The sequence below is a fragment of the Centropristis striata genome, chromosome 23, assembly GCF_030273125.1.
Source record: "Centropristis striata isolate RG_2023a ecotype Rhode Island chromosome 23, C.striata_1.0, whole genome shotgun sequence".
In the NCBI taxonomy this organism is placed as follows: domain Eukaryota; kingdom Metazoa; phylum Chordata; class Actinopteri; order Perciformes; family Serranidae; genus Centropristis; species Centropristis striata.
Genome location: NC_081539.1, coordinates 20,937,051 through 20,951,137, shown reverse-complemented (window position 1 = coordinate 20,951,137; position 14,087 = coordinate 20,937,051). Strand labels below are relative to the sequence as shown.

Here is a 14,087-nt window from a genome sequence, read left to right as displayed (position 1 = left end):
AAGTGCATTACATTAATGAGGATTTCTTTACTACTGTACGCAACATTTGGCAGTGGGAGGTGTTTGTGTGTGTGTGTGTGTGTGTGTGTGTGTGTGTGTGTGTGTGCGTGCGTGTGTGTAGAGACAGCAGTAGTAAGAGGATATAAAAAAAAGATTGTACTGATGCTTCTTAAGTAGAATGTATTTTATTACTTTTAATTATTTAAAAAAAAAACAACACTTTCTTTAGTACAATAAGAAGACAGTGTTTTACCATGTTAAGTCTTCTTTTTGAGATATGATTTTTTTTTTTATAGCTAAAAAAATTGTGAAGTATTTGAGAAAAAGTTAAATTGAAACTCCCAGGCAACAATAGATTTATAAAGGAATTTTACTTGACTGACCCATCACACTTCAGTCACTCCTTTGAATCAGGTTTGTGAAAGGAGTTCTTGCATTGCAAAGTAATCTTGAAGGAATTGCATTTATTCAGAAATCTGTGTCTGATTCTTACTTACAGTTTCAAGGCTTGAGTGGATTAAGCACTTTGGCATTCTTAAGGTTATTTAAAACAGTCGTAGTTGACTTAAACAGGATGTACGTATTGACACAGGATTGGCCGACTGTCTGGCAACGGCTGAACTTGGCATGGGATGAGTGGAAGATGTCTACCCTCCAGGATTGTTCACTAATTGAATCAAAAAATTTTAAAATGTATAAATTCTTAACACAAGAGCTGCCTGCACGTTGGCCTACATATGGCTATTATATTGGATCAGCTTGATTAGCCCACACTAATCAGAATCTCCTTAGTGCCAGAGAAAGACTTTAGCATAAGTGTGTGTGTCTTTGTGTATGCATGTGTGCCTGAATTTTACAGTGTTGAGCCACTGTTGGCAGCTGTTTAAGTTGATTTAAAATGAGGCAATAGCCCGATAGGTTACCTAGGCTACACTGAACTCTGGCAGCTATGTAATCATGCTAAGAAAGCTATTTATATCACTGGTGATTAAATGTACGAACCCAAAAAGCACAATCAGCAGTGTAGAAATAAAACAAAGAAGCTTGTCTGAACATTTTATTAATTTAGTTCTTATTTTGCTTTCCAAGAAACAAGGGAGTATCCTTTTAGGCACACACAAACACCAATTTAGCCAAGGCAAGTGAGGGTCATCCCAATGCCCCCTATGTGCACCCATACACCCCTGTACCTCATCTACCCACCCACCTACACCGCAGGCCTCAACAAATCTGTTCCACAGATGACGCTTTTAATGCCTCTGGCAGAAATCCCACTATTTTACCCTTGGACATGTGGTAGTAAAGCAGAGAGAGGGGAGGAGAAAGCATAGAGCAGCAGAGCAAAGGCAGAGGGAAAAAAATCATTTCTTTATTTGACCAGAAAAACACCTCTCCTTTTATGTATTGGCAGAGGTGAAAAGCACATGGGGATGGAGGTAGCTTGGCCGGGCGCATAAAAGATCCGAGTGTTGACGACTTTACCATCTGGTTTTTTGGAAACACAGAATATCTTTATGGCATGGGAAACCATTTGAAGATACAAACAAAAAGCATATTCAGGAGATTTTATGGCTGCTTTGTAGCAGCAATGGAGTACTTCTAAGGGGAATTGAGAGTTTGAAAGTGTTTTTTTCCAGACTTTGAAACTGCAAGAGGGAAATGACATTAGCAGCACATGGACATCTAGTCATCTGGTGTCCAGGGCACAGCAGGTGGCGCAGGAAGTTGTACGCCTTATATGGAAAAAGCGGAGGTCTACGCCTCGCTGCTTATTGGAGAGGAAATGTAGGAAATGTGATTGGTTTGGTTTTAATGAGAATGCTATTGCACAGGGTGTTTTTCCACATTATCTCTCAGGACACAGAATTTAGTTGGAAATTCAACATGTGTATAGAAGCATCAGTATTATCACAGCTGTCAAGTACAAATCTTTATCCCCTAGATACTCTGTAAATGACAAAATGGAAGATGTTTTAACGTAGCGTTTGTATGCTAGCAGCCTGTGAGGTAAGCTCTGCATTAAATGTAGCCGTAGCATGGCGTGTCCATAGCTGGCCTGGCTCGTGTTTGCCTTAGCATTGAATATGATGATGTATGGCTTCGTTATGATTTTTAATAACAAACACTGGCCTTAATACACATGGAGACAGGAGTAAATCTGTCAGTGCCATTCACAAGTGCTGCAGGGCTAAGTAGGGGGTTTAGTTTGTAGTGAGCATGTGTGTTTGTGTGTGTGTGTGTCCACAGAGCTTTGAGGTTTAGATCTGGGCTGTGCTTGCCCCTGGGTCATTAGGAGTTGAGAATGTTCATGGTCAATGTGGCATGGTCAAGGACCACACACACACACACACACACACACACACACATATACAAACACTCACTGTCTCATAGGCCATGGCACCTGTTTCTCAGATGGCTGTCCGAATAAATCTTAAACTGTCCTCAGCCACCACCACCCCACCCCTGTCTGTCTGTCCAGCTTTCCGTCATAATTCAAGCGGAAATGGATGTCCGGGGTCTACTGCACATTTCCATTTCTCTGTTTTTCTTTTCATTATTTTCCCCCCGTCCTTCTCTTCCTTCACGCTCTCCTTTGAACTCAGAATCTTAGGCTTATAAAATGCTCAACTTTTTATGACAGAAATGGAGGGAGAGAGGGAGGAGAGAGGACATTAAGATAGAGCGCTTTGTTAGTGGGACATACAGAGAATGAGAACAGAGATAGAAGGTGTCTCTTTCTCTGTCTCAAACTCTTTCACTCCTTCCGTCTTACCCACTCTCTTTGTTTTGTCTCTGACTCTCTCTTTCTATCTCTCCCCTGGGGAGCCACAGATAGGCCATCTCATTACCCATGATCCTCTTGGCAACACCATGGCCGGGAAACGAGGGGTGGGGGGAATTAAACGAGGGGAGTGATGGGAGGAGGGAGGGATGGAGGGAAAAGAAGAAGAAGGAGAGGAAAGGGGGCTGGATTTGTAGATGCATCAAAAGAAGAGTCTCCCCTTTTCTCATTTTCATTATCTCCTTTGTATTTTTTCTTTTCTTCTTTATTTATTTATTATTTGCTTTTTTCATCAACCATGGGACTTTTTTTTTCTTTCAATCTCCCATCACTGCCCCCCACTCCCCCTCCCCTCCTCACATTTTATTCTCCTCCATCTCCCTCAGATGGAGATGGCTGTGCTTATGCATCTGTGATATTAAGTCTACCGCTGTGCCTTGGCTATTAGCAAGGGTCAACCCTGCCCACTCTCATTTGAAAATCAAATGGCCCTATATATATGCAGCCCAAATTATTGGACTGTCATTTGGACTTGTGTGATGGGGAAATGGACAGGAGATTGACTCCCATAGATTTGCATAAAAAGCCATTGTGCCGGTCCCCGGAATAGAAAAAGAGACTGGATCTATTTCAAATGCATGGCACCATTTATGACACACACACACTCGCACTCACACAAATGCATATGTGCACTCAGAGATATGGTATTACATACATTCATAGAGACACACTCACGCATACAGTAACTGCACTCGCATACAATTGTAGTCTTGGTTATCAAGTTACCATTTTCCACTTGAGCCTATGTCCGCTTGTTCCAGACACAGGCTCTTGATCAGTGCGTCCTTGTCTCACACTCACAGACAGACCTAAAGAGTTTCTCTTCAAAAAGGAATGTTTGCAGACACTTCACACTAGATGCTACTTGACTGGAAGATATAGATTTTCATGTTCTGTCATAGAGACTGATGATGCAGCCTGCCGCCGAGAGTTCAGCGCTGTAAACCTGAGCAGACGAATGAATTCACTTCAGTGTTTTTGCCAGAAAGGTTGTCTCTGTCTGTCTGTCTCTTTCTTCATTTTTCAATTCTACAAGTTGCTCTTTTGCTCTCTCTCTCTCTCTCTCTCTCTCTCTCTCTCTCTCTCTCTCTCTCTCTCCCTCTCTCTCTCTCTCTCTCCCTCTCTCCCTCTCTCTCTCTCTCTCTCTCTCTCTTTCACTCTCCCTCTCTTTCTCTCTCTCCGGCAAAGAGACGCCGGTTGGTAGATTATTCAAATCGTCTCCTCTTTCACCTGCGTGGAGATTACAATGGAAATCTTTCAGAGGTCCGGGGGTGGTGAAGTGGGGGATGGAGGGTGGCGGCTAATTAAAGCATAAAAGCAGGTGTGTGTGTGTGTGTGTGTGTGTGTGTGTGTGCTGTTGCTTTGTGTGTTTGACAGAAAGGTTTGAATGGATGGACTTCCCCACCCTCCCCCTTCTTCCTAATAATCCTCATAGATATTAATAAGAGTATCACCCCTTCTCCCTCCAACGCCTTAACCAGATGGTCGGCAAAGCATTAATGTGTGTGTGCAGTGTCCAGCTTTGGTCCAGCTCCTGATTGACACTCATACGTAATGTTTAATTACCCTAGCCAGCTTCCCCTCCGCTCCTCTCTACTTCTCGAACCTCCACTGATTTAGCTAAGGCCTGCAGACGGAAATGGTAAAGTCCTTTTTTTTTTTCTTCAAGCAAGGTGTGTTTCTCAAAGACAAAGAAACAGACAGGGCTGGTTTTCTCATATTAATAGCCAGATGTGATCCTCTTCATAATCATCCCCACTCCTCTCTGAGCTGTGGGTCATTTGGACCGAGCCGGGGCCAAGCCATTTGTCCATGTGCAGGGGACTGTGAAGCAGATCGGGGCTGACAGGTATGGGAACGATAGCAGAGAGGGCGGGGGTTATGGAGTGTGTACAGGGGTGGGGGGGGGGCAGTGTCTTCCAGACCACCAGAAGGAAGGGAACATCGCAAGGATGCAGGAACAAAGGAGCTAGCAGGAGTTTGTTTCCCCCCTTTGGCTCATCTAAAAACCCTCCCACCCTCGCTATATCCCCACCCAAATACACACTTCCCTCCTCCTCCTTCCATCCTTCCACCCCCTACTCACACACTTGTCTTCCTCCTCCTTCCTTTTTTCAATCTTCAACTCCTCCCTGTAACCTTCTTTTCTCTTGGGTCTAAATCATCCTGTTGGGACAAAGATAACAAGAGTGTTTTTTTTTAAGAAAGGGAAAAAAAAGGAATAATCAAAGAGGCCGCATCTCAAATATGATCTCTCGGGGCACGTTGCCTTCACTTTGATACCTTGATTTGATCAGAGCTGCATCAGACAGATCACATGGCAGCGAGATCAGATAAATATTTTTGTGTAAGTTCATTAGCTTTACTTTTGAAATCATCTGACATTAAAATGCGTGCCTAATTTGTCTGAAAGTCGTCTCAAAAATCTGAGTCTCTTTATACTTTATGTGTCAATTAGGGACAAGAAGCTGTTCTAGAAATAGTCTGAAATGTTACATCAGCTTTAGAATGGTATTTAGATAGAACAATCACGCTTTTCCTCTCTCATGAAGCTATCAGGATATTGATATGGACAAAGTTGAACTGAAATACTCCTCAACGCCCTTCCAAATCAATAATCAATCGATTGGAGGTAATTGTGCCTCCCTTGGAACGGTCCCAAGTCGCTCTCTCTCTGTCGCTTTCTCTCTCCTTCTCACACTCTCTCTGTCATTATCAGCATGTGGCCCAGTATTCGGCATTTCAGCATTCCAGCTGTAATTGATTTTAACCATTAGGTGCTCAGTGAATAGATAAGTAGTGGGAGATATTCGATTATACGGTGAAAGAGAGAGATGAGGATGAAAAGAGAGAGAGAGGGAACGAGGGAGGGAGAAGGATTGAGGGATGTTGCCGGAGAGCTGGAGAAAGAGGAACTGACCTGTCCTGCTGTCTATCTGTCTCTACCACTGGTCTTCCATCCTTGCAGCAGCACAATACCACTGACCTCCTGTGAGTTCAAGCAGCTTAGTTTCTGCAGGGTAATCCCTAATGCTTTGAAATAGACCTGATAGAAAGCCCACTTACTTGTTCGGGATTAATGCGGGTTGGATGGGGGGGTGGTTTGGTCCTTCAGTTTTCGGCACATTTAGTTAAATTAACCCATTGGAATTATCATATTCAATTCTAATTGTGGACTTACTTACACAGGGATCAGGAGTGGACTGTCTTTAAAAGCATGTTGCACTTTATGATATGCAAACAGATGGGAGAGTTGCATTTACATCCATCCATAATATCGGTCACGTGCATTACTACTCCTCCCTTCTCTATTGTTTATGTTTAGATTTACTATGCTGGTGGCCAGAGTGCTATTATTCCTTTCAGTAGTTGCCCATCCCCTACAGAGGCCATTTTGAATCTGAGTGCAGCTGAGGGTGGTATTGCTTTCCCACTGTTTTCTGAAGATATAAGTCTGATTTTTTTTTTTCACTCTGTCCTTTCTCCTCTTTTCCTCGTTCTGGCAGGAGTGTAGGTTAGGACTCGGGGTAGGGGCGGATGGGGGGGTTGGGGGGGAACAAAGGCAAACATTTGAGTAATCTTCAAAGAGCCCATTGGTATGTTGAGTGGACGCTGGTATGCGGACTGCGGCTGAGGCTTTTTCAGGGGAAAACAATATCCTTCCTTTAGACGGCAGGGGCCTGGGCAAACACTAACAGCTAGGCGACTCTGCCCAGTGCTGCCACCGCTATCAGCTTACCCCCCACCACCACCACCACCACCACCTCCCCTGGCTCACACAGAATGGTAGGGTCCTCTGTGTTGCCTGAACAGCACAGAGCTCATCATTATTGGTTTATGGGGGTAGACAGAACATTGCAGGTTGTTGAATGTTTGAATGAGTTTATGTCAAACATTTTTGCAGAAATGTTTTTTTACATGCAATAATTAACAGTATAATACGCAACACTTCACAATTAAAATGTAAAAAAAATGAGTAACTAAGTTATATATTTTGACTGTCTGCCAGAGGCTCTCGTAAAGAAATTGCCTTTTTATTTTTCTCCAGTTTTTAGCCACAATTTTACGTCACACTTTTAAGTCATTGGACTGAATAACAATATTAAGAATATTAAGTAATCAGACAAAACAAGACAGAAGCATAAACAGAGAGCCGCAGGCTGAAATCGGACGCCTTCTGTAAATAAAGTAGGGAGGGATCAAGTGTGCCATCTTGTAGGTCAACTGCAAGGCATTTGATTTCCTGTGGCAATATGCAAAACCTCGCTGCTGAAGAGGTGCTTTCATTGTGCTCTCCCTGGCAGAGGTACCACTCCAATGTGGCTCACACACACTTATACACAGCCTGTATACACAACAAGTCACATTGGTTCCTAGGAATAAGGCCTGAACTTTGCATTTTGCTTTTTGTTCTATGATATGTGATATTTTACTGTTAGGAAGTACATTCTTAAACATTATTAGCAGATTAGGCAGTTTGTGTGTGGTGGTGTATCTAACAGAAACGTAGCATGATAGAACTCTTAAAGAAAGAAGAAGACAGTCTGCCATTTTGTGACAGTTTCAAAATGAACTCCCTTTGTCCAGTAATCACTAGCCATTTTCTCACGAGGATCCACCCCAGGGATAATTTCTCCCATTTCTCTGTCATTAGTAGGGCCTGGTATTAGGCTTGTGTTTTGTTCCCTGTACCTTTTGTTTTGTGCTAAGTGAAACCATGCGACAGGGTAGGGGCTAACTGGAAAACAATACTCCCCTTCACAGGCTCAGGAATGTGTAATTAGTGATTTGAACCCGACTACGCTCGTCTAGATTCTTCCCTATCATTCTCTCCCTCTCTCTCCCCGTCTCTTGTTCTTTTGTTCTCGCTGTTATAGATTCTCACTCTCTTCGCCTCTCAATCTATCGGTTAGTTTCTCTCACTGTATGTTTCTGTCATTCCTTTTGTCTAACTCTCTCTAATAGACATTTTTCAGCAAGTCTCCATTACGTACAGAGCGAAGAAAAACAAACTTGGCAAAAATCTCTACTCCGCTCGGCACCAAAATTATTTTCCCTTCTCTTCCCTTTCAGTTTTAGTTAAATATAACAACATCAGTGTAGTACAAACCTCTTTGATGGTGCCAGCCAATAAGCTGAAGCCCCAGATTTTCCCCTTTATTTTTGTTTTTCTCCCAGTCTTTCATAGATTCTGTCAATTATGCCTTGGCTTGATTTCCCAAAAGCATCTTTGCATGTTGGGAAAAATGGAAAATGATGAACCCTACCCAAAAGCATGTTAGTATTTCAGCAATATCCCTCCCCTTGCACAGCGCTGGAAAAAGATAATCCCACAAGCATGTTAGCATTTCAATGATCTTGATCTCCACATTTTATGATCTCTGTCCCATTGTGAGTCGATGGAAAAGATAATCTCTGCTGCAATATGGTTTAGGGAAATGGGGAGGTCTGGTCAGTCTCACCTGGCTGTGATGGAGACAAGCGGGGGCTTTTAGACCCTAATGGGCTAAGGTCAGGATGGCTAATAGGGAGTAAGTGGCTGAGCCATGCTGTCTAAATCTAATGCTAATGTAAATACTGATCCATTTTCATGGGGGGGTGGAGGTGAGCTGGCTTTCAAGACACCTAACACATATAAATGCACCGATGAGAAGGAAAGATTTGTCCTGGTGTTTCTGTCTCCTACAATCTGTTATTCCAACTGCTGGATCAGTACATTATAAAATATGTGGCAACTGTGCTGGGGATGCAAAAAAGGTATTTCCTAAAATTTCTAGACCAGAATAAATGGACCATGTGATAAATCAGCAAGATTGTTTTTTCCCCTTGTTTCGTTGCCTTGGTCTGCATAACTTTTCTGTGTCTATTTGTGTGTCTGGGCAAGAGAGAGTAAGAGATAGAGTCAGAAGGGATTTTTCCAAGCGAGGGGCCAGAGGTCAGGAAGCTGTGAACTTCAGATTGACCTTTGCCCCATATGTCAGACACACTTACGTCACCGCTACAAGTGTGTGTGTGTGTGTGTGTGTGTGTGTGTGTGTGTGTGTGTGTGTGTGTGGGAGTCAGAAAAAATGGAAGGCAAAGATTTTTCACTGGACTTACTGGAGGTACATTATTTCCCAAGCTCTCACAAAGCCCTGTCACTATTGCGTCCTCATTTTTTTATGCTGACAAATAGCAAAGAATAAAGACGGAAAAAGAAATGGAGTGAAAAAAGAGGGAAGACCAAGTTGAATGGAGAGAGACAGCCCAGAAGTGGAGAGGAGTGTCAGAAAGCTAGTACGAAAGACTCATTGTGATAATTCATTTATTTGACTTGCCGACCATTATGCGTTGGATGCTTATTATTATTGGGTGACCTAAGCTAAGCTCGCCCACAGTCCCTGCACTTCATGGACAGGCCCCAGAGCTCAGATCACATGTAAATGCCAGCAGAGAGAGCCGAAAGAAACAGGAGAGGCAATTTAGCTCTAGGAAATATTTTTCTTTGCATTTATGAAAGAGAGAGCCCTGGTAGTAAAGAAAGGAAAGACGGCCATCAGGAAAAAAAAAGAAGGTCGGGTGGAAGGGGAGGGAGGTTTTAGCTGGGATTGTTTTGTTTTTCCAGTATCTTTAGATCACACACAGTGGCCTTGTAGGACTGAGAGAGAGAGAGAGAGAGAGAGAGAGAGAGAGAGAAGCAGGAGATGTGCAATGTGTCTGTATATTTGTGCATATGCAATATGCGCTCAGCAGTTTTTGTACGTGGCTTCTATTTGCATATTTGTTTTTGTGCGTGTGCAGCACTGAATCTGTCTCTCTATACACTATATTTGCTGCTCTCTTTATCTGTGGAAGCAAGGTGGCACATACCTGGGCCCTCAGCATCTCCTTTCAGCAGTGCAGTCTGCCAGCGAATCCATTGGCAGTGATCTTGCGTTACATCTATGTCTTGGGGGCTGAGCGGCGGTTAGCAGTAACATGTGTTAGGGAGGTGGTAGCACTGATGGAATTCTACACTTGGCAGCCTTCCAGGCAGCGCTGGTATGTGTTTAAAATACTTTCAAGGAACAAAACACGCTTTTGTTGTTTGCTGGGCCAAGTGGGGCTGTTTTTGTCTCCGATGGCCCCCGGGGGCCCAGGGGATAGCACCGGAAGCTGGTGACGTTCCAAAAAGAAGGTATACCCAACAACAAGCACCATGCTTCCCCTTAAAAAAACAGCGATGAAAGGAGATAAAGAGGTTTTTATTTTCACAATGTGCACGATTCACATTTGCATGCATGCACATACTCTCAGCAGACACAAATAGGAAAACAGGATGTATGTACTGATTCTTTACATATAAAACGCGTACACACACGCTCTGACACACACACACACACACACACACTGGTTATTAAGACATAGCTGCGGTAGCAGAGGGTTCTTATTTTCAGAATGTGTTCATTAGCTGCCTGGTTCTACACTTAATGACAGGAAAGAGTCATGTTTGTACTGAATACCCTAATTTGTCATTTGGTTTATGGAGGAAAACACAACCCCACTGCTTTGCGCTGCTTTCAAAATATTTTTGTCATATTACCAGTGCACTCACACAATCACAGGCAAAGACAAAGAGACAGACATAAAAACACACTTGTGAGGTAAAATCAAAAAATGTGGAGTTGAAATTATTGATACATAAAAACCAAACACACAGATACAGTGTGAAGAAAAGAAGCGCTGAAATTATACCCTCACCCACCCACCCACACACACACACACAAACCACACACACACTTCACGTACATGTACACGAACAGAGAGATAAAAGAAGTTGTGAGAAGATGTCTTTTGCCTTGGCTTATTAAGAATTCAGTTAATGAGGCAGCTTTGTCACCACAGATAGAACAAATGAATATGAGACAGCAGTGCTTCTTTCCTCCCCCTAAACCCAGGGAGCGAGCTGAGGGGAGGTGTGTGCGCTTGTGTTTATGTGTGTGTGAGAAAGGTGTTTTGTAAACATCTCATTCTGCATAATGAATGCAGTCCTCTGTCATCCTCACCCACACACACACACACACACACACACACACACAGCAGCAGCAGCAGCAGAAAACCACTACACTAGGGAGCTTCCCTTACCTGTCAAATTGACTCTCCTCCCCTCTCCTCATACAAGTCCCAGTGTGTGTGTGTGTGTGTGTGTGTGTGTGTGTGTGTGTGTGTATGTGTGTGTGGGTGTGTGTGTCATCGACAGGGCTGACAATGTTGTGTTTTTGACAGGTAAACAGGAAGTCCCGAGTGTCATAATTTGCATTCTGCGTGTACGGGGGTGTTAGTGCACCTCCTCCACCATCCAGAGATGTCTGTGCCATGTTTAGGTCCACCCAGGGAGTGCTGTTTAGCTGGTTTTGATTGGCCCACAGGGAGTGTTAGCTTATTTGGTTGTTTGCCAAACACTAATCCCCAACAATTAACCACCAGGCACTCTGGAGAGGTGCCATATTGACAGAGATGGGCCTTTTTGCCATTCTGCACAGCCAACACACACATAGGCAGACACTCATATGACACGAATGTATGTACACGCACACAAATCAGCTGCAGCATAAATTACATACACATTTCAAGCAGACACACACAGGCGCAAACCCAGGAGCAGGAACAGTGTGTTTGTGTGTTTGAATATGCATTACACAGCCCACGCCTGGCAGGAGTCAAAGTGCTCCTTTAAAAGTTCATAAATCATGGATGTTCTGGCCTGTGATCACCAGACCGCCTGCATTTCAGGCCTGCAGAGTGCCAGAGAGCGACAGACAGCCCTCTAGTTTAGGTCTTAAACAAACCCTCTGGAATGTGCTGATGGGGAGAGAATTAATATTAGGCCTAAACCTATCTGGCAGCCCAGTTCAACCCCAAGTATATCATCCAGCAACGCTCAGCCTATGCCTCAGATCCTGAAAACAAATAGAATATACGTTCCGACATGGAAGGATGTGAAGCATTTTTAGACCAACACTGATTTATATGAACATTTTATAGCCACGCAGTTAGGAGCCCTCTATATCCTGATAAGACTCTCAACTATCATACTTGTCTCTTCTGCGAAGAAAAAAATGTTCACTTACAAAGCACATTTTCAATTAGCTTTTCTTCTGTGAAAGTTGTTGTTATAATACTGAAGGTTGCCACTGGACGAAAGGAAAGGACTTTTTTCATTCAATTCAAAGTAGCCTCCATTTTTAGCAGAGTGGTCATGAAATAAAAGTCTGTTGGAGTTCAGACATAGTTGAATCAAGAAAGAACCAATATGACCATGCAGTGAAAAGTTTCACTTCTTGGTACTTGAAGTCCTTCACTTGGGGCATTTACCTTCTCCCAAATGGTAAGGAGCAATCCATTGTTTTACAGCAGAACGCTTTGATTTGCTTATATTTCAAAAAGTTATAGTTAGAAAGAATCAGACAAACATTTTGAAATGTTTATATTTAATGCAAAATATGAATTTAAACCTTTTTTGTATGCAAGTTTGCATGCACTTGGTATTTATGCGTCCATAAGCACAAGTGTGTGTGTGGTTTCCACGGTAAAGCTCAGCAGCCCAGTTCTCCTGCGAGGGAGGGAGGGGAGAAAGAAAAGAAGCAAAGAAAGAGAGAGAGAGAAGGAGCGAGGGAGGCCTCTTTTCACAGAGAAACAAAGATAGCTGTAATTAATGGCCCTGAGCTCTGGACTAGGGGAGCTTTCTTCTGACAACTCCGACTTAATTAAAACTTAAGACTTCTGAAAGGGCCTCTGACTGCGAGGGGACGTCCCACCGTCTCGTGAGAAAAACCTCGTAAGATTTCCTACAAAAGAAAGAAAGAGGGAGAGACAGAGAGAAAAGATGTGTTAGCGGCTGTAGCTATGTTGCTAATCCCTGTTTGTCAAAGGAGGAAGGGGGGGGGGGGGGGGGGGGTAGGACTCACACACCTGCAGCTAACTGTGCTCCCCTCCACCCCTCCTACCACCCACACACACTCTCACACACCTCCTACACACACATTTTTCCAATCTCTCTCTTCTTGCTCCATATAACTTGATGCAACAATGCTCAGGAGAAAATATTACCTTGCTAACTTTTCATGTGTTTCAAGAATGAAACATCTTTCTATAGGAGCCATGAGAGGCAGAGTGGGGTTATCACACACACACAGACGCACACACACACACACACACACACACACACACACACACACACACACACACACACACGTCATTATGTGTATTAATTCATGCATAGAACCCTGCACCTGTTTCTCACATGGCCGTATGAATAAATCTTAACAAAGCATAAACTAACCTTCGTGAGCCACCTCTGTGTCTCTGTCTCTTTGCTTTGCTCTCTTTTCCTCCCTGGATCTCTCTCTCTCTCCCTCCCCTCCCTCCACAGAGGATCAGATAATAAAAGCTTGGCCTGGTCTTTTGTTTTTGTGCATTGTTCATTAGCCCGGCAGCAACAACAGAGGCACACTTGATATGCTTGGCTTGACTGGGTGTATGGGAGTAGGGCAAGGTGGGATGGGGGCTGTGCGTGCGTGCGTGTGTGCATGTGTGTGTGTGTGTGTGTGTGTGTGTGTGTGTGTGTTAGTGCACGCACACACATCGAGGTAGGGGGTAGCTTTGCATGGCTGCAATGCCATTAAAGAGGCAACTGGAAATTAAGGGCTTGCAACTGACAGCACACGTTGAATGAGAAACCCCTGCAGCTGCCAACAATGAGGAGAGCTGGACAATGTGCATGTTAAAGACAAAACAGTGTTCTGAACTCAACCCCTTGTCTGACTTTCTGGGTGTTAATTTTTTTGTCACCTAAAACATATCCAGGTCATTTGAATTGTGTGGTGTCTAAACATAAGCACATTTACTCTATCTGTTACTGTGTTAATGGTATTCACTCTTTAAAAAAATATTAATCAAGACTGTCTTTGTCCAAAGAGTTTAATTACTGCTCTCCATTGTAGGTTTTTCTGCCCTTTCACTGTAGTGAAATTAAATTATGTGGAATGCATATATCAAAGGTTAAAATTACATGTTGTAAAGAGTGAAGGACATATATTGTAGAAAATAATGGGATTTCTGGCTGTTGAAATGTGTGTAGCAAAAATGGAAGCAGGGTAGAAGAGAAGGCTTTTATAGCCATAAAGCACAAAAAACTGAGAACAGGATTTTGCAGACAAGCATCACTTGTTGCATTTAATTCACCCAAATATCTCTGTAATCTCACAATTATTGAAAACACTAGTCT

At 43.2% G+C, this 14,087-nt stretch overlaps 1 protein-coding gene across 4 annotated transcripts in view; it reads left to right on the top strand.

Annotated features, from left to right (window-relative positions):
* zfhx4 (zinc finger homeobox 4) overlaps positions 1–14,087 on the top strand; it is an 84,121-nt gene that overhangs the window by 31,422 nt on the left and 38,612 nt on the right. The gene's annotated exons all lie outside the window — the stretch shown is intronic.